Raw genomic sequence first — 24,835 nt, forward strand, 5'->3', positions numbered from 1 at the left:
CTCTGCACTCCAAGCTGACTTGCTCTCAGGCCTACACCAATGTAGAAGAGAAGTACAAATCTTAGAAACCAGAGTGGATCAGGTGGAAGAACAGCTTACAGATTTTGCTTCATCTTTTAACACTATGGTTGATGCACATACGGCGCACTCAGACGACATCTCTTGGATAAAGTAAAAATTGGCCGATCTCGAGGATCGGTCACGCCGTAACAACCTCAAAATTAGGGGGGTACCTGAAACAGTCTCCCCTTCCCAACTCCCATATTATGCAAAAGATCTGTTCCTTAATTCAGTCCCAGGTCTAACTTCTGATGACGTCACCATTGACCGCATCCACCGCATTCCAAAGCTGCCACACATATCGGCAGAAATCCCACAGGACATCCTACTCCGGGTGCACTATTATCAAGTGAAGGAAAAAATCCTCCATACGTTCAAACAGAAAGATAAGCTTCCTGAGCAAGCCAGGCATCTCCAAATCTTCCCTGATTTCTCCAGATAAACCATGCAGCGCCAAAATAATTTACAAAAGCCCTTCAGAACCATGACATCCAGTACAAATGGAAGTACCTTGCAAGCCTAACCATCACCCATGACGGAACTACCAAGACTGTCCACTCTTTAGAGGAAGGAATGGAACTCCTCAAATCCTGGAACATCATCCCTCCACAACCTCTGTCTTCCAACCTGCCTCAAAAAGCTAACCCTAACCCTTCCCTGGTGGCGCTGCTCATGGGCTAGCGTTTCCTTTCAGAGATCCAAGCGCACAGAATTATGCCATGCTAGCAGGACCTGCTCTGACACTGGTCCTCTGTGCTGTACCTGCATCTTTCGCAACCTCCTTCCGAATTCCTCTTCCATGGCGGCCGATATTTGTACCTCTCCTATTCTGCTATCCGGACCTTGGATCCCGGTGGAGGTTCGGATGTCCCAGACTGCAGGAAGCATCCCACCGCTTGCCACCAATGTAACGGAACTGCAACCCACACTGTATTTGTGGACTTCCGTCAGTATACGGCTTCCTTGCAGTCATAAACATAGATATCAAATCCGAGCCGCCCCCTTACAAAGCTAGCCAACAACTTAGCTTGTACTGGAAATCTCTCATTTATTGAACAGTTTCACACTCAATTTATACACACATGAGCACATCCCCCTCCCGATCAAACCACCCCATCAGGTCAAGGCTTGCCTGATTACATTCCTATGCAGATGAAATTGTATACAGAAATGTAATTAACATATCTAAAGAACAACCAACACAAACAGTATACTATTTCCACTCAGCAACTAACAGATGGCAATTATTCAATCAACCTGAGCCAATTAGGTAGCAGACTTTCCATCCTCGATCTCCTGAAATACAATACACATTATCTCAATACACAAACAATATGGAAAGCCTGTCTCTGACATTGAAGGACATGGAACAGAAGCCAATGTGATTAGCTCTTTCAATGAACATGTTCAGAATCAAACAGGAATAGTCCTCACATATTTCTTGAGATATATGGCTGACAAATATTACTGTCTCACTTGAAGCAATCCAAACCATTAAGTGTCTGTCTTTCACTCCCAGTGAGTATTCACAGCGCTTCACTTTTCCCACATTTTGTTATGTTACAGCCTTATTCCAAAATGGATTAAATTCTTTTTTTTCCCTCAAAATTCTACAAAAAATACACTATAATGACAACATGAAAGAAGTTTGTTTAAATTTTTTGCAAATATATAAAAAATTAAAAAGGAATAAAATCCCATGTACATACAGTACATATTAATCTCTTTGACCTAAACCCCATAGAACAGTGTTGGCGGACCTTGGCACCCCAGATTTTTTTGTAACTACATTTCCCATGATGCTCAACAACAGTGCCAAGTGCATGAGCCTAAAGGGAAATGTAGTTCCAAAACATCTGGGGTGCCAAGGTTCGCCATCACTGCCATAGAGAATCTGTGGGGTATTGTCAAGAGGAAGATGAGAGACACCAGACCCAACAATGCAGACGAGTTGAAGGCCGCTATCAAAGCAACCTGGGCTTCCATAACATCTCAGCAGTGCCACAGGCTGATCACCTCCATGCCACGCCGCATGGATGCAGTAATTCACGCAAAAGGAGCCCAGAGCAAGTATTGAGTGCATCCTATACTGTACATGGACAGACTTTTCACTAAGACAACATTTCTGTATTAAAAACCTTTTTTTTTATTGGTCTTATGTAATATTCTAATATTCTGTGATACTGAATTTTTGGGGTGTCACTGGCTGTAAGCCTTAATCATCAAAATTAAAATAAAGAAATGCTTGAAATCTCTCACTCTGTGTGTAACACATCTATATAAAATATAGGAGTTTACCTTTATGAATTGAATTACTGAAATAAATTACTTTTTGATGATATTCTAATTTTATGAGATACACCTGTTTATATACATTGTATACCGGATGAGGTTGGATGACTCCCTGTGTGCTGTTTGTACCCGGAGCTGACGCATGTCGCACTCCTGACCCCTGAAAACAATCTATCGGAGTAAAACCTGTCCATGGTGCATGTGGACTGACAATGAACTCGTATCTCCGGCTCTTCCCCCTCCTCAGTGCAGATTTAATGGAATAAGATTTAGCGATGAGATGAAGAGTTGGGATGATTTCTGCTCCCCGGTAACACAAAACGCTGAGTCCGCTGATATGCAAATGGCAGAATTATCATATTAATAATTCTATAACACTTCAAAGGAAGGAGAACGTCCCGCTAGAGCCAGCAATTGAGTTAAAGAAGAACTCCGGGCAAATGTAATAAAAGCTCCGATTATTTCATTCTTTATCAAAAAATAAAAATAAACTTAAACTGTAATATATATCATTCCCCATTATATTTATATGTATATATATATATATATATATTTTTTTTATAAATGTATATATTTATTTATATATTATATATATTTGTAATATATTTTCATCGTCCTGATGAGTGACTCCCTGCCATTATCTTCTGCACACCACCAGAAATGTCAAATCAGAATGACAGTAAGTGTCATGCATGTGAGATTCACAATAACAACCTTTCAGGTTGTTTCTGAAACATTGGGATGGATTCACTAAAGGCAAATAGTCAGAGAACTTTGCAGGTGCAGTTGCAGCTTACTAAATGAACAGAAGCTCTGCTGACTTCCATTATCCAATCATGTGCAAGCAAAAGTGCTGTATTTTATATTTTCCTTGCATGGGATTGGGTGTTCTTTGCATTTACTAAAGCCCCGTACACACGTACCGATCGTCGGCCGAACGATCGGCCGTCTTTTGTCCAGGGCTGTCGTGTCTGTTGAAAACTGCAAAAGACTGCACACAAATTTTGTCGGTCAACAACAGCCGACTGCAGAAGTGATGTCATGTGATGGTTAACTTTCCTTGTCTTTTTTCTTTTCTGAGCATGCCCAGTCTTGCTAATCTGCTGTCTGTCGGCCGAAATCTGTACTGACTGGCGAACAATCGGCCGCTCTGGTGTCGGCATACAAAAATTTTAATGCTTGCACGACAGATTCTGTTCGGCCGAAAGTGCGCTGTCGGCTGTCGGAACCATCATACTAACAAGCCGAAAATCGGCCGATCGGTCGTCGGTCGAATCTTTTCGGCCGACAATCTGCACGTGTGTACGGGGCATAAGCTCTGGAGAACCTGCACTTGCAAAGGGCACAGTCTGTTGTAAATCCACCCCGCTATGTCTGATAGTTTGGTAATTTTGGCTGAACTCCGGGCACAAGAAATGTTAATTTCAATACAGTTCATTCCTCAACAGCTTCAAAGGATTTAAATCCACTTTGTGTGCACCTGATGTTCTTGCAAACTCAGATATAACTTTGTAAAACTAGCAGTGACATCATCACTGTGCTGTACATAGTCTGTGCAGGGGGCAGAGCTATGGGAGGGGCCCATCAAACTCAACCCACCACAGGCTGCCTGCAGAAAGCTTCAAGAGGGGGTGGAGAGAAGACCAGTCACCTTGCACAAGGAGAGACAGCAGATCTGTAGGAGGAGCCTGTCAGTCCTTTTTCCATAACAGGCTGCCTGCATAAAACTATGGGAGGGGGCAGAGACAAGAAAATTTCCCCACAACAAGGAGAGAGCAGAGCTGTGGGAGGGGTCAGCAGGCTCCACCCACAACAGAAAAGTACAGGAGAGGCCGGAGACAAGACCAGTCACCTTGCAAAAGGAAAGAGAGCAGAGCTATGGGAGGAGTCAGCAGGCTCCACCCACTACATAAAACTACAGGAGGGGGTGGAGACAAGACCAATCCCCCTGCACAAGGAGAGAGAGCACAGAGCTGTGGGAGAAGGCCGGCAAGCTCCACCCACTACAGAAAACTACAGGAGGGGCGGAGACAAGACCAGTCCCCCTGCACAAGGAGAGAGAGCACAGAGCTGTGGGAGAAGGCCGGCAAGCTCCACCCACTACAGAAAACTACAGGAGGGGCAGAGACAAGACCAGTCCCCCTGCACAAGGAGAGAGAGCACAGAGCTGTGGGAGAAGGACAGCAGGCTCCACCCACTACAAGAAAACTACAGGAGGGGGCGGAGACAAGACCAGTCCCCCTGCACAAGGAGAGAGAGCAGCAGTGAGCGGTCTTTATTACAGGAAGTCTCACACTGAATTACTGCACAGATCTGAAAGAAATACACAAAACTTACTGAGATTCTAGAGGAAGACACATGATGAATGGAATTAGATATTATTGGCTTAGCCCGGAGTTCAGCTTTAAAGCTATAGAGGGAGTCAGGAAAGGGGAGGAGGTGTCACACAGAGCGCAGGAGGCAGGACCATGACTGCTGGACAAATGTCTCACTGACACTGGAAAGTGTTTCCTCCATCGCACGACTAAATGTTTTGCAGGAAAGAACAGTTCATATTTTATGAAATTAAAAATTTGCCCCCCGGAGTCTCGCTGTTACTGAGAGATATTTCTGGGCGGAGATGTTATATATACAGGAGGGAACAAGGAGTTCTCCAGAACCGTATGATATTATTGTAGCGCTGCCCCCATGGGAGCTGCTTAGAATGGATTCCCCTGGGTAACCCATAGCAACAGACACTTGAACTTATAGCTTTAAGTCCTCGGCTCAGTCAATGAACAGTCCAGGGGATTTGGTTTTTTGAATTTTATTTTGGAACTGGGATGGGAGAAGGGATGAGTGGGATACTCCAACTAGCAATTATGCACAACTTGAGGACAAATATCTGTTGTGTGTGCGGCAAGGCCGCTGCTTCACTTTGCCACTGAGGTGAAGGTTTTAAATGATGAACAGTACTTTAAGCTTCAGGGTTTATCTTGGCACCCACTTTCTGACCCAATGTGTGTGCTGGCTTTTGTCCACTGAGTCTCCCTGGAGTGGTCCCCCTTCCTGGGCAGGCCCCTGGCAAGATCCCTGGTACTCACGGACACTGTTTTTTGCAGGAATCTCTGCCACTGCTCCACTGTCAGTTTCCACAGGACCTCACAGCTCAGCCCCACACGCCTGGTCCACTAGGCCGACTGCCTGTGACCACTTCCTTTTCTGACAGGAGGAGAGACAGCCGTCACCCTCCTCCTGGGACTCTGCTTCCTGCCAAAGATGCCCTGTCACATGTACCCTTGGCTTTTATGACAAATCCCAGGATGCACCCGCCCACTGGGACAGCCACAAAAGCCTGTGTGCAACTGGCTGGGTTTCCTCCACTGTCCAACATGCTCCTCTATTGGATACAGTGGGGACACTCCCTCAGACCAAGTGAATCACACCTGGACACATGTAACAGGCAAAACTAAAAATCCTGCTCCCTGATAAGCAGAAGAACAATTAAATGCTTTTACTTAGCACCTGACTAGGAGGGTGATACATCATTTAAAGTGGTTGTAAACCCTTCCATATACTTAATGAAGGGGCTATCCTCAGGTGATACACATGGATGAGACAAACCTTCCTATATAAGTTGTACCTGTTTTATCTTCAGCGTTTTTTCTCTACATCCATTCAAAGTACAGAATTTACAAAGGATCTCTCAGTTCTAAAAAAAAAAAGGGGCTGAGAGCTAAAGTTACATCAGTGCGCAGAACTCTTAGAGCTGACTGGAGGGAAAGGACACACCCCCTTCACACACACAGGAACCGGGCTGTCAATCACAGGCTGTGTATTGGAGACAAGTACACACTATAGAGGGATATGCTTTGTTCATATTTCATCTCTGAGGTTTACAACATGCTGCTTCTAGCTGCACTTTAATTTTGCCACCATTGAATTTGTAATTACATTTACACAACCTTCACTAGATGGCAATGGCTCATTACACCTCCAAGTCCCGGCATCCACATTGATTGGTGGAACTCTGGTGGGCACTGGGAACTGCTATCTAGACAACATAAAATGTGTTTAACATTAGGGAGTGGTGTGTACATGGCTTACTTCTGCCCATCAATATGAGGTAGTGTTCTCCACAGCAACAGCACTCTGAGCTACACATTGGAGAAGAGATCATGTCCCAATCCCATCATAATATTTTTAAGTGTCCATCAATTTCAATCAGTTATCAGTGATTGCAGAATGAGTGGTGGTGTTATGAATTGGGTTCCACCAAATGTCCCCAATAAATGGATTGTGAGAAAGATGAGAATGCCGGAGGAAAATCCTGAGTCCAGTGCATCTTTAGTGCAAATACAAGAATATCCAATGCGTTTCAAACCCAAATCATCACGGCTCTCCCAGCACTGCTTCCTCCTGCAGACCAGCGATCTCTCGAAATACACTGCATACTGTGAGCTCTCAGTTTCCCCCCTCACTGCTCGCTCATGCAGATTGGTGATCTCTCATGATACGCCTGTTTTGCCTTGTCTTTTAACCACTTCAGCTTCAGAAGGTTTTACCCCTTTTACCCCTTTCAGGACCGGGACATTTTTTGCTATTTAGCACTGCACTACTTTAACTGGCGATTGTGCAGTCAGGCAACCCTGTATAGAAATACGTTTTTTTTCTTCTTTTTTTCATACAACTAAAGCTTTCTTATGGTGGTATTTGATCACCACTGGGTGTTTTATTTTTTTGTGCTATAAACAAATAAAGACAGAAATGTAAAAAAAAAAAAAAAAAACCATATTGTTTACTTTCTGCTATAAAACATATCCAATAAAAATGTAAAAAAAAATCTAATTTCTTCATGAATTTAGATGGATATATATTCTGCTCCATGTCTTTGGTAAAAAAAAAAAAAAAATCCCAATGAGTGTATTGGTGTGTATGTAAGTTTTAGCACCTACAAACTATGGATTACCGTATTTATTGGCATATAACACACACATTTTTCCTCCTAAAAATGGAGGAAAAAGTAGCTGTGCATGTTATACGCCAATATATAAAAAAAAATGTCCAGAAAGCAGCGCCGAGAGGTAGAAGGGGGCGGGCGGCGCCGAGGAGAAGGAAGGATGCGCTGTCATCAGAAGTCCCGCCTCCTATGCCGACGTCAATCATAGGCGCCGGGACTTCCGATGAGAGCGCGTCCTTCCTTCTCCTCGGCGCCGCCCGCCCCCTTCTACCTCTCGGCGCTGCTTTGTGGACATTTTTAAAAGTGATGTGTATAGTGGCGCTGGCGAGGCTGCAATTATGGGCTCTGGCGAGGCTGCAATTATGGGCGCTGGGGAGGCTGCAATTATGGGCACCGGCGCTCGCGAGGCTGCAATTATGGGCACTGGCGAGGCTTCATGTATGGGCACTGGCGCTGGCGAGGCTACAATTATGGGCACTGGCGCTGGCGAGGCTGCATGTATGGGCACTGCGCTGGCGAGGCTGCATGTATTGGCATTGCACTGGCGAGGCTGCAATTATGGGCATTGGTGCTGGCGAGGCTGCAATTATGGGCACTGGCGCTGGTGAGGCTGCATGTATGGGGACTGGCAAGGCTGCATGTATGGGTACTGCACTGGCGAGGCTGCATGTATGGGCACTGCACTGGCGAGGCTAATTTAAGGGCACTGCGCTGATGAGGCTGCATTCGTGGGCACTGGTAAGACTACATTTAATTTAAAAAAAAATGTTCTGAGTTCAAAGCTGTTTATTTTAAATTTCAGCTTTTTTCCTGAAATTTCTGCCCTAAAATTTAGGTGCGTGTTATACGCCGGCGCGTATTATACGCTGATAAATATGGTATATACTGGAATTTTTATTTCTTTATTTTATTCTAGTAATGGCGGTGATCAGTGACTTATAATGGGACTGTGATAGTGCGGTGGCCCATCTGGCACTAGCTGACACTGGCTGGAAGGGGGGGGGGGGTACACTAACTGATTGGCATCACCAGCGACACTAATACAGTGATCATTGCTAATACTTTACACTGACACTATAATAATGCCACTGGCTGGGAAGGGGTTAACATCTGGGGGCAATCAAGGGGTTAAATGTGTGCCTAACAATGTGTAATGTGTATGTACTGTGTTCTGCTTTTACAATGCAATCTTGCTGTTTTTTTTCCCCTGCTTTGCAGGGAATAAAAAAAAAGCAAGATCGCCTGTCAGTGTTCAGAGCTCTGTAATTTTTACAACACAGGGCTCCCTTCCCTGAATGATGAAGCCAATCAGTGGGTGCCGGTGATCATTCATTGGCCGGGACCCGCTGATCGACTTGTGCTGTAACAAATCACAGCACAGCTGGGGTGGCAGGTGTGTGCACCCCCCCACCCTATGTGATCCAGCATAGAGGGGCCACCCTGCCACAGTTAATGTACGTAGGACAGTCACTAAGTGGTTAAGGTTCTTTGTGGTATAAGCAAGAAAGCAATGAAACCTCTGTAGTGTAGCGGGACTGTGATATTTTGGCAAATAGTCTGACACTGACACTTTGCAGCAACACTAATAGAGTGATCAGTGCTAAAAATATGCACTAATATGCACTATATATCACTGTACTAATGACACTGGCTGGGAAGGGGTTAAACATCTAGGGTGATCAAATGGTTAAATGTGTGCCTAACCAGTATTTGTGTGTACTTTGTGAGGTGCTTTTACTAGTGGAAGACATGAATTTGAGTCGGGAACACAGAATCCAGCCCTCCCCCTGTCAGAATGTGGATCTGCCCTGTTTAAATAGGCAGATCCCCGTTATGTGTGGTTTACCAACGAATGGCAGATGCCGGAGGACACTGAGTGCCCGGTATCAGCAGATCGGCTTCTGCTGTGAGCATCCTCCTGCAGACGGAAGTGCAGAATCACGTACATACAGTATAGATGATTCTGCAAAGGAGAGACGCCCTGTAGCAGTAAAACTGCTTCGGGGCGGACGACAAGTGGTTAGCTTGGTTCTTCCTGGTGATGGAGTCTTCTTCCTTTTAAACAGGATATCTCCAAATCTTCTCCGAAGTCCTACAGAACTACCAGTTCTTTTGCTCCTCAGCACATTGCTTGTTCGAGTCCTTTGTTTCCTCTCCTACTTCCTGTGGCATCATTTCCTGTCCCAAGCTTCTTGAACCAGTCCAACAGGTTCATTAGTTGTGCCCCAAAAATGTCCCCAATAAATCGATTGTGACAAAGATGAGAATGCCGGAGGAAAATCCTGAGTCCATTACAAATACAAGAATATCCAATGCATTTCAAACCCATATCATCACGGCTCTCTCAGTACTGCTTCCTCCTGCAGACCAACGATCTCCCGAAATACACTGCGTTCTGTGAGCTCTCAGCTTCCCCCACACTGCTCGCTCATGCAGACTGGTGATCTCTCATGATACGCCTGTTTTGCTTTGTCTTTTAACTACTTCAGCTCCAGAAGATTTTACCCCTTTTATGACCGTGGCATTTTTTTTTATTCAGCACTGCGCTAATTTAACTGGTGTATGCGCGGTCATGCAACCCTGTACAGAAATGTTTTTTGTTTTTTTTTTCACACAACTAGAAGCTTTCTTATGGTGGTATTTGATCACTATTGTGTTTTTTATTTTTTTGCCCTATAACTCGAGGGAAAGATGAATGCGGCCAAGTACAGGGATATCCTGGACAAAAACCTTCTCCAGAGTGCTCTGGACCTCAGACTGGGCCGAAGGTTTACCTTCCAACAAGACAATGACCCTAAGCACACAGCTAAAATATCGAAGGAGTGGCTTCACAACAACTCCGTGACTGTTCTTGAATGGCCCAGCCAGAGCCCTGACTTAAACCCAATTGAGCATCTCTGGAGAGACCTAAAAATGGCTGTCCACCAACGTTTACCATCCAACCTGACAGAACTGGAGAGGATCTGCAAGGAGGAATGGCAGAGGATCCCCAAATCCAGGTGTGAAAGACTTGTTGCATCTTTCCCAAAAAGACTCCTGGCAATATTAGATCAAAAGGGGGCTTCTACTAAATACTGAGCAAAGGGTCTGAATACTTAGGACCATGTGATATTTCAGTTTTTCTTTTTTAATAAATCTGCAACAATGTCAAAAATTCTGTGTTTTTCTGTCAGTATGGGGTGCTATGTGTACATTCATGAGGAAGAAGAATGAACTTAAATGATTTTAGCAAATGGCTGCAATATAACAAAGAGTGAAAAATTTAAGGGGGTCTGAATACTTTCCGTACCCACTGTATATGGGAACACTGAGGAGGAGGGAGTGATGCCTGAATGGCATTTCTCAGGGCAGGTTTACTAAAGATATCGACAGAGAACCCTGCTTGAACAATGTTCGTTACCCAATTCCTGCCCCCTCCCTTCCTAGGAGCCCTTTAAAGCGGTGTTAGGGCCAGGAGGGAGAAGTGTCTTCCCAATCAGTGATTGGCTGTCTCAGCAGTCACATGATTAGGAGACCATCCAGCTGACTCCTGATCACTGTCAGTCTTAGGCGTCCGGAAGGGGGGCAAGGGGGGGCAGGTGGCCCCCCTGGAATCTCAACTTCCCCTTTAAAGTGGTTGTTAAGCCTCTTTATACCATCCTGTCTGGTCTGTTTAATAAACCTGTGTGCCTGTGGCCCTGTGTCTGTATATGTATTAAAAAAAAATAAGCTGTTCTTTTCCAGTTTTCAGAGCACCGATCGCCGCTCACGTCGCCCGTCGGCTCTCTCCTTTCACCATCTGACAGCTGCCTGCAGTGGGCAGGGCAGAGGATTCCCCGCTGACGTCAGTCGGGAGGGGAGGAGGAGAGAGGCAGCGGGTCACATGAGAGGCAATCGGCACTCTGAAAGTTGGTAAAGAACAGCTTATTTTATAAAATACAGACAGGGGGGGGGGGGCACATAAGATTATTAAACAGACTGTAGACAGGATATGAAACTTTTAATGAAACTTTAGCAGCAGGAGGGGAGGAGGGGGGCACTGACACAGGAGCAAACAGGTAGGGAGGGAGGGGGGAGAGAGGACAGAGGAGGACAGGAGGGCTGCAGATGATGGAGACACGTAGACTGACCACAAAGTCAGGGCTCAGCAGCCATGGTATACCGTGGTCAGTTTACAGAAGGGAGGACATAGTCAGGCAGGATCAGCCAGGTATTTCTAGGTGATAGAAGGGGCCAAATTACACAGCACAAGCACTGTTCTGTATAACATGCTTCAAGGGAACAGGATCAATATTTATTTTTTATTTTTAGGTTAACAAACACTTTAAAAATACATTCTCCTGTTTCCCCTTTAAAAAATAAATACTCAAAAATAAATTTAATGACTAAGCTCCTCCCCTTCATGACATTGTCGAAAAAGGGGTGAGAATCGGTGACCCTAAAATGACTCCTCCCCCCCCCCCCCCGAAAAAAGTTCTGCTGACGTCCATGCTGTCAGTAATAGCTTGGTCAGTGTGCGGAAAGCACACAATCTTGGTGTCCCATGGATGTATATTTGCGATCATTTGGTGTTGAGACCCACTTGCCATTCCCTCGCACAAATGCGTTTGTAGGCAGGTGCAGTCTACTGTAGGTGGCATTTGTCCACAGCACCATTACAGTTGGAGAGGAAGTCAAGAAGAACATGGTTCCTTTATGGTTTCCTTGGTCACTGGGGTAGCTATCTGATTGGATGCTGCCACCCCATGTGACTCTAGCAGCCATCTTGGGTTAGGATGAGCCTCTTTAGGGCCTGGCTGTCAGACTTGACGTGCATTTAGCGAATGGGTAGAGTAGGGACAGGACTAGCAGCAGGGAAAGGTTTCTGACGAGGAGGGAAAGCTTAGGGCTCGCAACTCCTCTGGCACGAGACAGCCAGCCAGCATTCTGCCCCGCATAACAGGCGCTGTCAGTTCAGCTAAAAACCTGCTCTCTACATGCTGTTAGACCTGTTAGTGTTCCCAGTTGGGCTGTCTTCCCCTGGGGTTTATTGTGAATTGTCTTTGCATAATGTTAATACAAGTTCTTTCATCTCACTGGGACCGCGTGTTTTATTGCCGCCGCACTGCACCCCACCTACATGCAGTGCCAATTTGCGTCCCCCTCCCCACCAAGATGTGTCAGCAAAAATCCCCCCCCCCCCAAGAAAAAAAATCAAGCACTAATCTGCATGCTCCGCCCTAAGCATAAATCCCCCTTCCTCCTAGTAAAAATGCAACCTCTGCTGAAATCCCCCCTCCTGGCACATATCCCCCTCCCCAGCTCAAATGCTCTGTCTCCCCATATACCCCCAGCACAAATCCCCCCTCCCCAAAAAACAAAAAACAAACGTCCCCCTCCTAGCACAAATCCTCTACCCTTTAAATGTCCCCTCTGAGAAAAAATCCTCTCTCCCCACTCCAAATCCCCCCATCCTAGCACAAATCCCCCAATCATCCTTACTAACATAAATCTCCCCCTCAAAAAATGTCCTAGCACAACCCCCCCCCCAACATATTACTTTTTCTAGCACAAACCCCCCCCCCAAATCCCCCCTCCTACCACAAATCCTCCTCACCTGTCCCCCCTCGCAACACAAATCCCCCCAAATCATCACTCCTAACACACCTCCCCAGATTTCCCCTCCTATAACAATTTTCACCCCCCTGACACCCCCCCTCCCAACACAAATTTTCTCCCCCCAAACTCCTCATGGTGTTCCCCCCACCCCAACCTCACATGATACCACAGTGCCCAGGGCAGCCGACCCTCCTGCCCCCTGGTTGTCCCTGTCCTGCCTACATGTAAGTTAAATAGGTTTGAAAGGCCACATGTAGTCCCCATCAGAAGCCTGTGTGACCAGGTGACAACGTAGGAAAACAAATGGGAAACAGGGACAGAGCGTTGTCACCCTATAACAGGAAGTGCCTGAACAAGGACCTTCATGGCAGGTTTACCAGGGATTATTTTAATGAAAACTGCAGATTATAAAATATTTATAATATTTATAGTGATTGGGATAGGATCCATCTTAAAAATGGGGCTTGTCCATGGAAATCAGGGACAAATGGAAGCATTGTTTCCCCTCTTAGATATTTGGATTGTTCCCATATCACGCCAAGAACAAAGGGAAGAATTTCCAATTTAAGGGTTGAATGTCTTTTCCTCATGTTCCCCTCGAAGAATCCCGAGCGCAGTTTGACTGACAAGCAATTTTGTCGCCGTCTTCCCCATCCGCGACTGGGACCGCCTGGTATTATCTACCGTCCTGCTGGGGACTCAGCTCCCTGTAATATTGATGAAGGTGTAAATTATATGATTACTTACTGTAACAAGCTGCGTGGATTTGCGGCTCGGACCAATTCTGAGGCTCCGCAGAGACTTGGCGCTTATTACCGGGGAAGAAAAGCCAGTCTGCTTATTGATTAGGCAAGGAGCGATCAGACTGATTTGTAATGTTTTATAGTCAGCGGCGCAAAATATATTAGGGGTCCCACGTGCGCGTTTGTGTTTTCCGGGAATAAAATGGTTCATGAGCGGAGGAAATTCTCTCAAATCTTATTTAAAACTGCCAACTAAATCACGCAACGCGCTGACTCGTCCCGGTCAATAGACAGCGGAGATAAGAGAACGCTGGAGAAGTTTAAACATTTATGAGGGAAAAAAGAAAAAAGAAATATACATTGTCAATACCAAGAAAACCGCATCAACGTTTCACAAAACTGTTTAGTAAAAGGATTCCTGATTTTCCAATATTTTAAAGAGCCAGTCCCACAAATGTAAAATTTTATGTATAAATATAAGGTATAAAAGTGAGATCTACCAGCCATAATTCATGACTCATGAACTACTGTGAGCTTGGGGTGTCCCCGCCATTCGTTTGTGTCCTGCCTACCTTTGTGCATTCTCCTGTTGCTATTTCTATAAAATATAACTGATAAAAATAAAATAGGGATGCTGGGCGCCCCTCATTATAGCTCACATTAGGTGTACAGATTGGGGAAAAAAGGAGAAGGATGCTGGGAGCCTCTCATAATGGGTACAGCAGGTGTACAGACCTAGGAACACTGCAAAGGGATGGTAGGAACCCCTTATAATGGGCACAGCAGGTGTACAGACCTAGGAACTCCACAAAGGGATGGTGGGAACCCCTCATAATAGGCACAGCAGGTGTACAGACCCAGGACCTCAGCACAGGAATGGTGGGAACTCCTCATAATGGGTACAGCGGGTGTACAGATCCGGGAACTCAGCAAAGGGATGGTGGGAACCCCACATAATGAGCACAGCAGGTGTACAGACCCAGGGAACTCAGCACAGGGATGGCGGGAACCCCTCATAATGGGCAAGGCAGGTGTACATACCACGGAACTCAGCACAGGGTTGGTGGCCTCATAATGGGCACAGCAGGTATGTGGACCCTGGATTCCAGCACAAGGAAGGTGGGAACCTCTCATAATGGGCACAGCAGGTGTACAGACCTAGGAATCAGCACAGAGATGGTGAGAACCCCTCATGATGGGCACAGCAGGTGTAGAGACCCAGCAACTTAGCCCAGGGATGGTGGGAACCCCTCATATTGGGGACAGAAGGAATGCAAAAAAAAAAAACAAGCAAACAAAAATGTGTGAGGTCCCTAGGAAACCTATACCAGACCCTTAATCCGGGCATGCCGCCTGGCTGGTGGGCAAAGGGGGGATGAGCATGCCCCCTCCTTCTAAACCATACCAGGTCACATGCCCTCAATATAGGTGGTGGGGCCCATTCCGGAGGGGGGGGGGGATATACCTGGCCAATCACCTTCTCTTCATGTTGATTAGGTCAAGGGCCTCTTCCTCACAACCCTGGCCGGTGGTTGTGGGGGTCTGCAGCTAGGGGGGCTTATTACTAGAATCTAAAAAAAACCTTAAATCATAAGAAGGGCCCCCAGGTACCACTTCCCCATACAGGAATGAGCATTGGGTACAGAGTACCCATACTAATTCACAAAAAAGAAAAAAAAATAGAAATAAAGACACGCAAACATTTGACAAATCCACTATTAACAAAATAAAAAGTCCCAAAAAATACCCGGCCTGTGCAACTAATCCTGATGGATATGCCCTCTGAGCTATCATCAGCTATATAGGGATGGGGATGGTGGAGACATTGACCATAAAATTGCCATAGCCATATTCAATCAATGTCATATTGCCAGTGGATATATTTTGGCAGTGATGTCACTGCTATCCATGCCCCTTTATTAACAGGATGGGAATTTCTGGTGATGTCAGTTGTTTCTATGGACACAGAGGTTGCAAGTACCTGCTGCTTCCTTAGGAACCATTGACATCAGGAAGCGACCATATATAGAAGCAGTAGAAATACTCCTACTATATATGATGCTTGGCTCTCGCTGAACAGTGGGAAAGTTTTGCTTTTCCTCTGAAACATTCAAACTTTGATCCAAAACTAGATTCTGACTGAACCATCAGTTCTTCCCTAATGATGAGTATCCCTAGCCACCTTACCCAATGATGAGACCATTGGTTCTTCCCTAATGATAAGCATCCATAAACCACCTACCCACCTTCCCTAATGATGAGATCCTTGGTTCTTCCCTAATGATGAGCATCCCTAGCCACCTAAGCACCTTCCTAATGATGAGACCATTTTTCTTCCGTAATGATGAGGATCACGAACCACCTTCCCTTATGATGAGACCATCTGTTCTTCTTTAATAATGAGTATCCCTACCGAACCACCTCCCCTAATGATGAGACTATTGGGTCTTCTCTAATGATGAGCATTCCTAACCACCTTCCATAAAGATGAGAGCATTGGTTCTTCCATAATGATGAGCATCCCTAACCACTTTCCCTAATGATTGAGACAATCGGTTCTTCTCTAATGATGAGCATTGTTAACCACCTTCCCTAATGGTGAGACCATTGGTTCCTACCTAATGATGAGCATCCCTAACCACCTAACCACCTTCCCTAATGATGAGACCAATGGGTCTTCTCTAATTGTGAGCATCCCTAAACATCTAACCACCTTCCCTAATGATGAGACCATTGGTTATCCTCTAAGGATGAGCATCCCTAACCACCTACCTACCTTCCCTAATGATGAGACCATTGGTTCTCCTCTAAAGATGAGCATCCCTAACCACCTACCTACCTTCCCTAATGATGAGACCATCAGTTCGTCTCTAATGTTGAGCATCCCTAACCACCTAACCACCTAACCATGTTCCTTAATGATGAGAATCCCTGACCCCCTTACCTAATGATGAGACCAACGGTTATTCCCTAATGATGAGACCAACGGTTATTCCCTAATGATGAGACCATCAGTTCTACTCTAATGATGAGCATCCCTAACCACCTACCTACCTTCCCTAATGATGAGACCGTCAGTTCTTCTCTAATGTTGAGCATCCCTAACCACCTTCCTTAATGATGAGCATCCCTGACCACCTTACCTAATGATGAGGCCATCGGTTATTCCCTAACGATGAGACCATCGGTTCTTCCCTAATGTTGAGCATCCCTAACCACCTAACCACTTTCTCTAATGATGAGCATCCCTAACCACCTTCCCTAATGATGAGACCATTGGTTCTTCCCTAAAGATGAGCATCCCTAACCACCTTACCTAATGATGAGGCCATCTGTTATTCCATAATTATGAGTATCCCAAACTAACTAAGCACCCTACCTAATGATGAGGCCATCGGTTCTTCCCTAATTACGAGCATCCCTAACCACCTTCTCTAATGATGAGCATCCCTAACCACCTTTCCTAATGATGAGACCATTGGTTCTTTCCTCGTGTTGAGCATCCCTAACCACCTTCCCTAATGATGAGCATCCCTAACCACCCACCCACCTTCCCTTATGATGAGACCATCAATTCTTCCCAAATGATGAGCATCACCAACCACCTAATCCCTTTCCTAATGATGAGACTATTGGTTCTTCTCTAATGATGAGCATTCCTAACCACCTAACCACCTTCCATAATGATGAGAGCATTGGTTCTTCCCTAATGATTAGCATCCCTAACCACCTGACCACTTTCTCTAATAATTGAGACCATTAGTTCTTCCCTAATGAGGAGCATCCCTAACCACCTTCTCTAATGGTGGGACCATCAGTTCTTCTCTAATGATGAGCATTCATAACCACCTTCCCCACTAATGAGACCATTGGTTCATACCTAAAGATGAGCATCCCTAACCACCTTCCTTAGTGAAGAAACAATTGTTTCTTCTCTAATTGTGAGCATCCCTAAACATCTAACCACCTTCCCTAATGATGAGACCATCGGTTCTTCTCTAAAGATGAGCATCCCTTACCACCTACCTACCTTACCCAACGATAAGACCATCAGTTCTTCTCTAATGTTGAGCATCCCTTACCACCTAACCACCTTCCTAATGATTAGCATTCCTTACCACCTTACCTAACGATGAGACCATAGGTATTTCCGTAATTATGAGACCATCGGTTCTTCTGTAATGATGAGCATCACTAACCACCTACCTACCTTCCCTCATGATGAGACCATCAGTTCTTCTCTAATGTTGAGCATCCCTAACCACCTAACCACCTTCCCTAATGATGAGCATCCCTGACCACCTTACCTAACGATGAGGCCATTTGTTATTCCCTAATGCTGAGACCATCGGTTCCTCCCTAATGTTGAGCATCCATAACAACCTAACCATGTTCTGTAATGATGATAATCCCTAACCACCTTCCCTAATGATGAGACTATTGCTTCTTTCATCTTGTTGAGTATCCCTAACCATAACCACCTTCCCTAATGATAAGCATCCCTAACCACCTTTCCCAATGATGAGACCACCAGTTCTTCCCTGATGATGAGTATCCCTAACCACTTTCCCTAATGATGAGACCATCAGTTCTTCCCTAATGTTGAGCATCCCTAATCATGTAACCACCTACCCTAATGATGAGTTCATCGGTTATTCCCTAATTATGAGTATTCCTAGCCACCCTACCTAATGATGAGGCTATCAGTTCTTACCTAATATTGAGCATCCCTAACCATCTTACCACCTTCCCTAATGATGAGCATCCCTAACCACTTAACCACCTTCCCTAATGATAAGCATCCCTAACCACCTTTCCCAATGATGAGTGAGACCACCAGTTCTTCCCTGATGATGAGTATCCCTAACCACTTTCCTAACGATGAGACCATCAGTTCTTCCCTGATGATGAGCATCCCTAACCACCTAAACACCTTCCCTAATGATGAGACCTTTGGTTCTTCCCTAAGCATAAGCAGCTGATACTGAAGTGTATGTAGTCAGAAAGTGAATGTAAGGGGCTGGAGGAGATCAGCGGAACTAAGATTTTAAAACAGATGATAAAAAGTAAAAAATATATACAGTATATATATATATATATATATATATATATATATTATTAAAAGAAAACATTTAAATTGTTTATGATACAGCTAATTGTCATCCATTCCGGGTTTGCAGCAGACTCTCACTACAAAGTGCTGCAGTATTCTTCACTTACCTCCTCCCTCCCACTCTTGGGCCACAAACGGTTTCCACTATGCGCCTCGTCCTGCTGATCTGTAGATTTACAAAATGGAAAAAAATTCAAATCAAACCAACGGGATACATTTTACTAAACGGCCCGTCCGCGGCGGTCATACATTTACATTATAATTTGCCGTTGTAAAGTGCGTATCTGCCCAGCGTGGCCTCGTCAGAGGCGAGTGCTGCGGGGCGCCTTTAAAGCAGATTGCTGACATTACCCTTCATTGTTTTTCTCAGCGCTGTTTTTGTTTTAAGTTAATCCTTATTTCATAAAGGCCTTCGGCTCTCAGGGCTCTCATGGCGGTTCCCGCTGTTTGCCTTAAACTCTCCGCGATGCGTCACGCGTGGCTCTGGGGTTTCCTTCTCTGACTATTGACGTCACCAGCTCTTCACGTCTCTGCAGTGTTCACATCAGTTAGAAATCGTCAGTCTGTCTTTTTTTCCAGAAACAATCCTTAAAGTTTGAAGTTCTTTATTATGGTTCCTGGAGAACTGGGCCGAATTTTCAGTCGGTTACCGGCTCTTTAGAAGGGACAGACTGCACCTAAATGGGATGGGTGCAGCCCTCCTGGGAGAGAAGATGGTTAGAGGGGCTTTTAAACTAGGTGATGGGATGAGGGTCCAGCTGTAGAGCTAGCCATGGGGGGGCAAGGTTCAGCAGGCAACATTGGGGGCATTAGTGGTAGGGTGACCAGAGATCCAAAACCCAATGTAGGTAAGTTGACAAATACAAAGTGTACCCTCATAATATCTAACAGGGGTATAATGTGCGACGGGACAAAGTTACGAGGTTTGTATATTAATGCTAGACTCTGGCTACCAAGATGGGAGAACTGGAGCTATATGTATGAGGATAATTTTGATTTTGTGGGAACTTAGAGACTTGGTTTGACAGCTTTCATGATTGGCTGGCAGCCATTCAGGGGTATTCTCTTTATCACAGAGATAAAGAGGGTAAAAAAAGGGGGGGGGGGGGGTAAGGCCGTATATTAAGAACGATGTGCAAGTGAATGTGAGGGACAATGTCACTAATGGAGCTAGGGAGGAGGGGGAATCCCTATGGGTAGAGCTTCAAAGGGAAGGTACTGGGGGGAAAGTAATATTGGGTGTATGGTATAGGCCCCCCAACCAGCTCCTATCACAGCTTGGAATGGCGGCAAGGATGGGAAATGTCATTATAATGGGGGTTTTTAATTATCCAGATATAGACTGGGCAGAAGTAACCGCACATTAAGACTCGCCAATTCCTAAATGTTTTTCAGGACAATTTCATGGGTCAGATGGTGAACGCACCAAAGAGAAACAAAGCGTTACTAGACCTACTGATTATGAAAAATACAGACCTGATTGTGAATGTAGAAATAAGGGGCAACTTAGGAAACAGTGACCATAGGTCAATTTGTTTCAGTTTAAATCACAGAAATGCGAAACACAAGGGTAATACAAAGACACTGAACTTCAAAAGAACCAACTTCCCTAAACTACGCTCTATGCTAGACGATGATAAATGGGATAGAATCCTAGGAACAAAAAACACTGAGGAAAAATGGGAGTGCTTTAAGAACATACTGAATAAAGGTATTGGCCAATGCATTCCGACAGGGAATACGTTTAAGACCCGGTTCACACTGATGCGAGTGCCGGGTTCGCATGTAATGTCGGAGCGCACTGCTCCGACATTACATGCGATCAGCTGTGCGGTGCGAGTTTAGCCATACAGTTTGTATGGCTAAATTCGCATCGCACCCGGTGCAAACACGCACAGGAGGCATTTTTGCAGCCGCATCAGGATCGGATCGCACAGCGGTTCACACTTGTGCGATCCCATCCTGTGCGAACTGCACGATCGCACTGCGATATGCGATCAAACTGGGGGTGTCGTTAAGATTACATTGACACCCCCAGCGTATCGCATATGGCAGTGTGAACTGCCGGGGGTGCGTGTGCGATGCGGGAAAAGGCTGCGAATTCGCAGCCTTCCCGCATCGCAATAGTGTGACCCGAGCCTCAAAGAGCTAAAATAAACCCTGAGTGGCTAAACTCCAACATAAAAATGCATATAAAAACAAAAGAAAAGGCCTTCAAGAAATTCAAGACTGAGGGGTCATTGGCAGCATTCCACCATTACAAAGAATGCAATAAGAAATGTAAGCGAGCAATCAAGGCGGCTAAGATAAAACGCGAAAAGCACTTAGCAGAAGAGAGTAAAAGAAAAAAAAAACAAGAAATTCTTTAAGTATAAATAAATATTAAGAAACAGAGGCCTGAACATATTGGCCCCATAAAGGATGATGAAAGGAATCTGGCAAAAAAGGACAGAGAGAAGGCAGAGGTTCTGAATAAATTTTTCTTCTTAGCCATCACAAAGGAAAAGGGGGGGGGGGATACAGTAGCCTAGACTGTAATGTTAAAGTTAATAACACATCACAGGAAGCAACCTCATGGTTAACAGAAGACAGACTCAAAACTAGACTAAAAAAACTTAACATAAATAAGTCACTGGGACCAGATGTCTTACACCCGAGGGTCCTTAAGGAACTCAGCCAGGAGATAGCCAGACCATTTTTCCTAATTTTTTATGGACAGTCTACTGATGGGAATGGTACCAGCTGATTGGAGAAAAGCCAACATGGCACCAATATTTAAAAAGGGCTGAGATGTATCCCTGGGAACAACAGGCTGGTTAGCCTAACATCTATAGTCTGCAAGCTATTTGAGGGAATGATAAGGGACTATATACAAGATTTTAGTAATAAAAATGTTATCATTTGTAGTAATTAGCATGGATTCATGAAGAATTGTTCTTGCCAGACCAGTCTATTAACCTTCTATGAAGAAGTGAGCTGCCATCTAGATAAAGGAATTCCTGTAGATGTGGTGTATCTGGACTTTGCAAAGGCATTTGATACAGTTCCCCACAAACGCTTACAGTACAAACTAAGGTATGTAAGTATGGACCATAGGGTGAGTACCTGGACTGAAAACTGGCTTCAGGGGCGAGTCCAGAGGGTGGGGATAAATGGAGAATACTCGGATTGGTCTGGTGTGGAAAGTGGGGTCCCACAAGGATCTGTCCTGGGACCAATCCTGTTTAATTTATTCATAGAGGATGCGATAATCAGCTCAATCTCAGTATTTGCGGACGATTCTAAGCTAAGCAGGGCAATATCTTCTACACAGGATGTGGTAACCTTACAAGAAGACCTGAACAAAATAATGGGGTGGGCAACTGCATGGCAGATGAGGTTTAATATTGAAAAATGTAATGTAATGCATTTGGGACTCAGAAATACGAAGGTAGGTTATGCGCTAGGGGAAGAACCTCTGGGGAAATCTAAGATGGAAAAGGACCTGGGGGTCCCAGTAGATGACAAGCTCAGCAATGACATGCAATGTCAACCTGTTGCAAGCAAAGCCAAGAGAATACTGGCATGTATTAACCACTTTAGCCCCAGCCCTATTTCGGACACTTTTTGTTCACAAGTTAAAACCAGTATTTTTTCCCAGAAAACTACTTAGAACCCCCAAACATTATATATATTTTTTTAGCAAAGACTCTGGAGAATAAAATGTCGGTCATTGCAAAATTTTTTGTCACGCGGTATTTGCGCAGCGGTCTTTAAAACGCCATTTTTTTGGAAAAAATTTGAAAAATCACATTTCACTGCATTTAAAAAATACTAAACAGTAAAGTTAGCCCATTTTTTTTGTATATTGTGAAAGAACATGTCACGCCGAGTAAATAGATACCAAACATGTTACGGTTTAAAATTGCGCCCCCCCGTGGGATGGCGACAAACTACGGTCAATAGAGATCTCAATCTGCGACGCTTTAAATTTATTTAACGGTTACCAGTTTAGAGTTAGTGTGTAGCTCTTTTTTTTTAATTATTGCCCACGCTCTGGCGATCGCGGCGATACCTCACATGTGTGGTTTGAACAGCGATTTCATTCGCGGCTCGACTTGCGTATACGTTTTTTTTTGTGCGCGAGCTAACGGTGACGGGGACGGCTAAATTTTTTTTTTTTTTTTTTTCCTATTTATTTTTTCTTTTTTTTTAAACTTTATTACAGGTTTTTAAAAAAAAAAAAAAATCTGATCACTTTTATTGCTGTCACAAGCAATGTAAACATCCCTGGTGACAGCAATATGCAGTGACAGGTACTCTTTATGGAGGGATCGAGGGTCTAAAAGACCCTAGACCCCTCCACTACACTTCCCTGTATGCAAAACGCCGAAAACGGCATTTTTGCATACAGCCGTTTTTCAAATCTGCCGCCTTTTGCAGCACAGTAACCCGGAAGTGACGTCATGGACGCCGCCTCCGGGTTACGTCATCGGAGACCCGATCGATGCCGTTTCCGGCATTCATCGGGACTCCATCCAGCCGGCGGACGTGCCGGCTGGGTGCTCGGGGCTCCCGGTGGGACGGTAGCCCCGAGCAAAGCCGCGGGAGGGGGGGGACGTCCCCTCCTGCCCCCCCGGGTAACGATCGAGCGGCTCCCGAGCCGCATCGATCGCTACCGACGGAAAGCCGACCGTCGGCTTCAAACAACGGTACCGGGATGATGCCTCTAGCTAGAGGCATCATCCCGGTATAACCCCGCAAAGTCTGCTGACGTAGAGGTTACGTGACTGGTAGTAAAGTGGATTCATTCCAGAGATAAAACAATTATTCTCCCACTCTACAAGACTCTGGTCCGGCCGCATCAGGAGTATGCCTTCCAGTTCTGGGCACCGGTCCTCAGGAAGGATGTGCTGGAACTGGAGAGAGTCCAGAGAAGGGCAACAAAGCTAATAAAGGGATTGGAGGACTTCCGCTATGAGGAAAGACTGCAAGCATTGAACTTATTCTCTCTGGAGAAGAGACAATTGAGGGGGGATATGATATCAATGTACAAATACTGTACTGGCGACCCTAGCATAGGGAAAAAAAACTCTTTATAGCGAAAGGGAATTTAAAAAGACACGCGGCCATTCACTAAAATTAGAAGAGAAACGGTTTAACTTTTAACTGCGTAAAGGGTTCTTTACTATCAGAGCGGTAAGGATGTGGAATTCTCTTCCACAAGCAGTGGTATCAGCAGGGAGCATCAATGGTTTAAAAAAAACTATTAGATGGGCACCTAACGAACGACCACAACATACAGGGGTATACAATGTACTGTTAATAGCAAATGCACACACACACACTTATCATAGGTTGAACTGGATGGATTGGTGTCTTTTTTCAACCTCACTAATTATGTAACCATGGAAACCTAAATGATTAAACAAAAACAGCTACCAAGGCATTTTTATTTCTTTTCGTTGAGTTCTGAAATGTAGACAGATCTGCCACACTGCTCAGCCCTGTCCAGCAGGGCTGGAGACCTGACTTTTCTCTGCAGATACTGCAGTCCTGTAGTTCAGTAACTATAGCCTTGGCTGGTGACCTCTTTAGGCAGTGGGAGTCACACTACCCAGGGCATCATCCTTACCATGCCACAGGATGCTTTTCCTCCCTTGGCCCCCTATTGACACCAAGACAGGGGAGGGAGCAGCATTGTGATTGGCTACATCAGCACCAGGGAACTTTGTCCCTCCCATGACCCAATCTGAAGTCCCCTGTACGGGGACAGCAAGAAACTGATACTAAGGCTCGGTTCACACTGCCACAACCTGAAAGTCATGCCACTTACAGTGCAACTTTGCTATGCGACTTGAGTGCGGCTTTGAAGGGACTTGAAGCAACTTTGAGGCAACTTCAGGGAATGCCTGGGTAATTTTGCTGTAATGGCGGATCCAAATCACATCAATTTACACTATATTGTTAAAAGTATTGGGACGCCTGCCTTTACACACACATGAACTTTAATGGCAGCCCAGTCTTGGTCCGTAGGGTTCAATATTGAGTTGGCCCACCCTTTGCAGCTATAACAGCTTCAACTCTTCTGGGAAGGCTGTCCACAAGGTTTAGGAGTGTCTATGGGAATGT

This window comes from Pelophylax lessonae, assembly GCF_965119305.1.
Source record: "Pelophylax lessonae genome assembly, chromosome: 3".
NCBI lineage: Eukaryota > Metazoa > Chordata > Amphibia > Anura > Ranidae > Pelophylax > Pelophylax lessonae.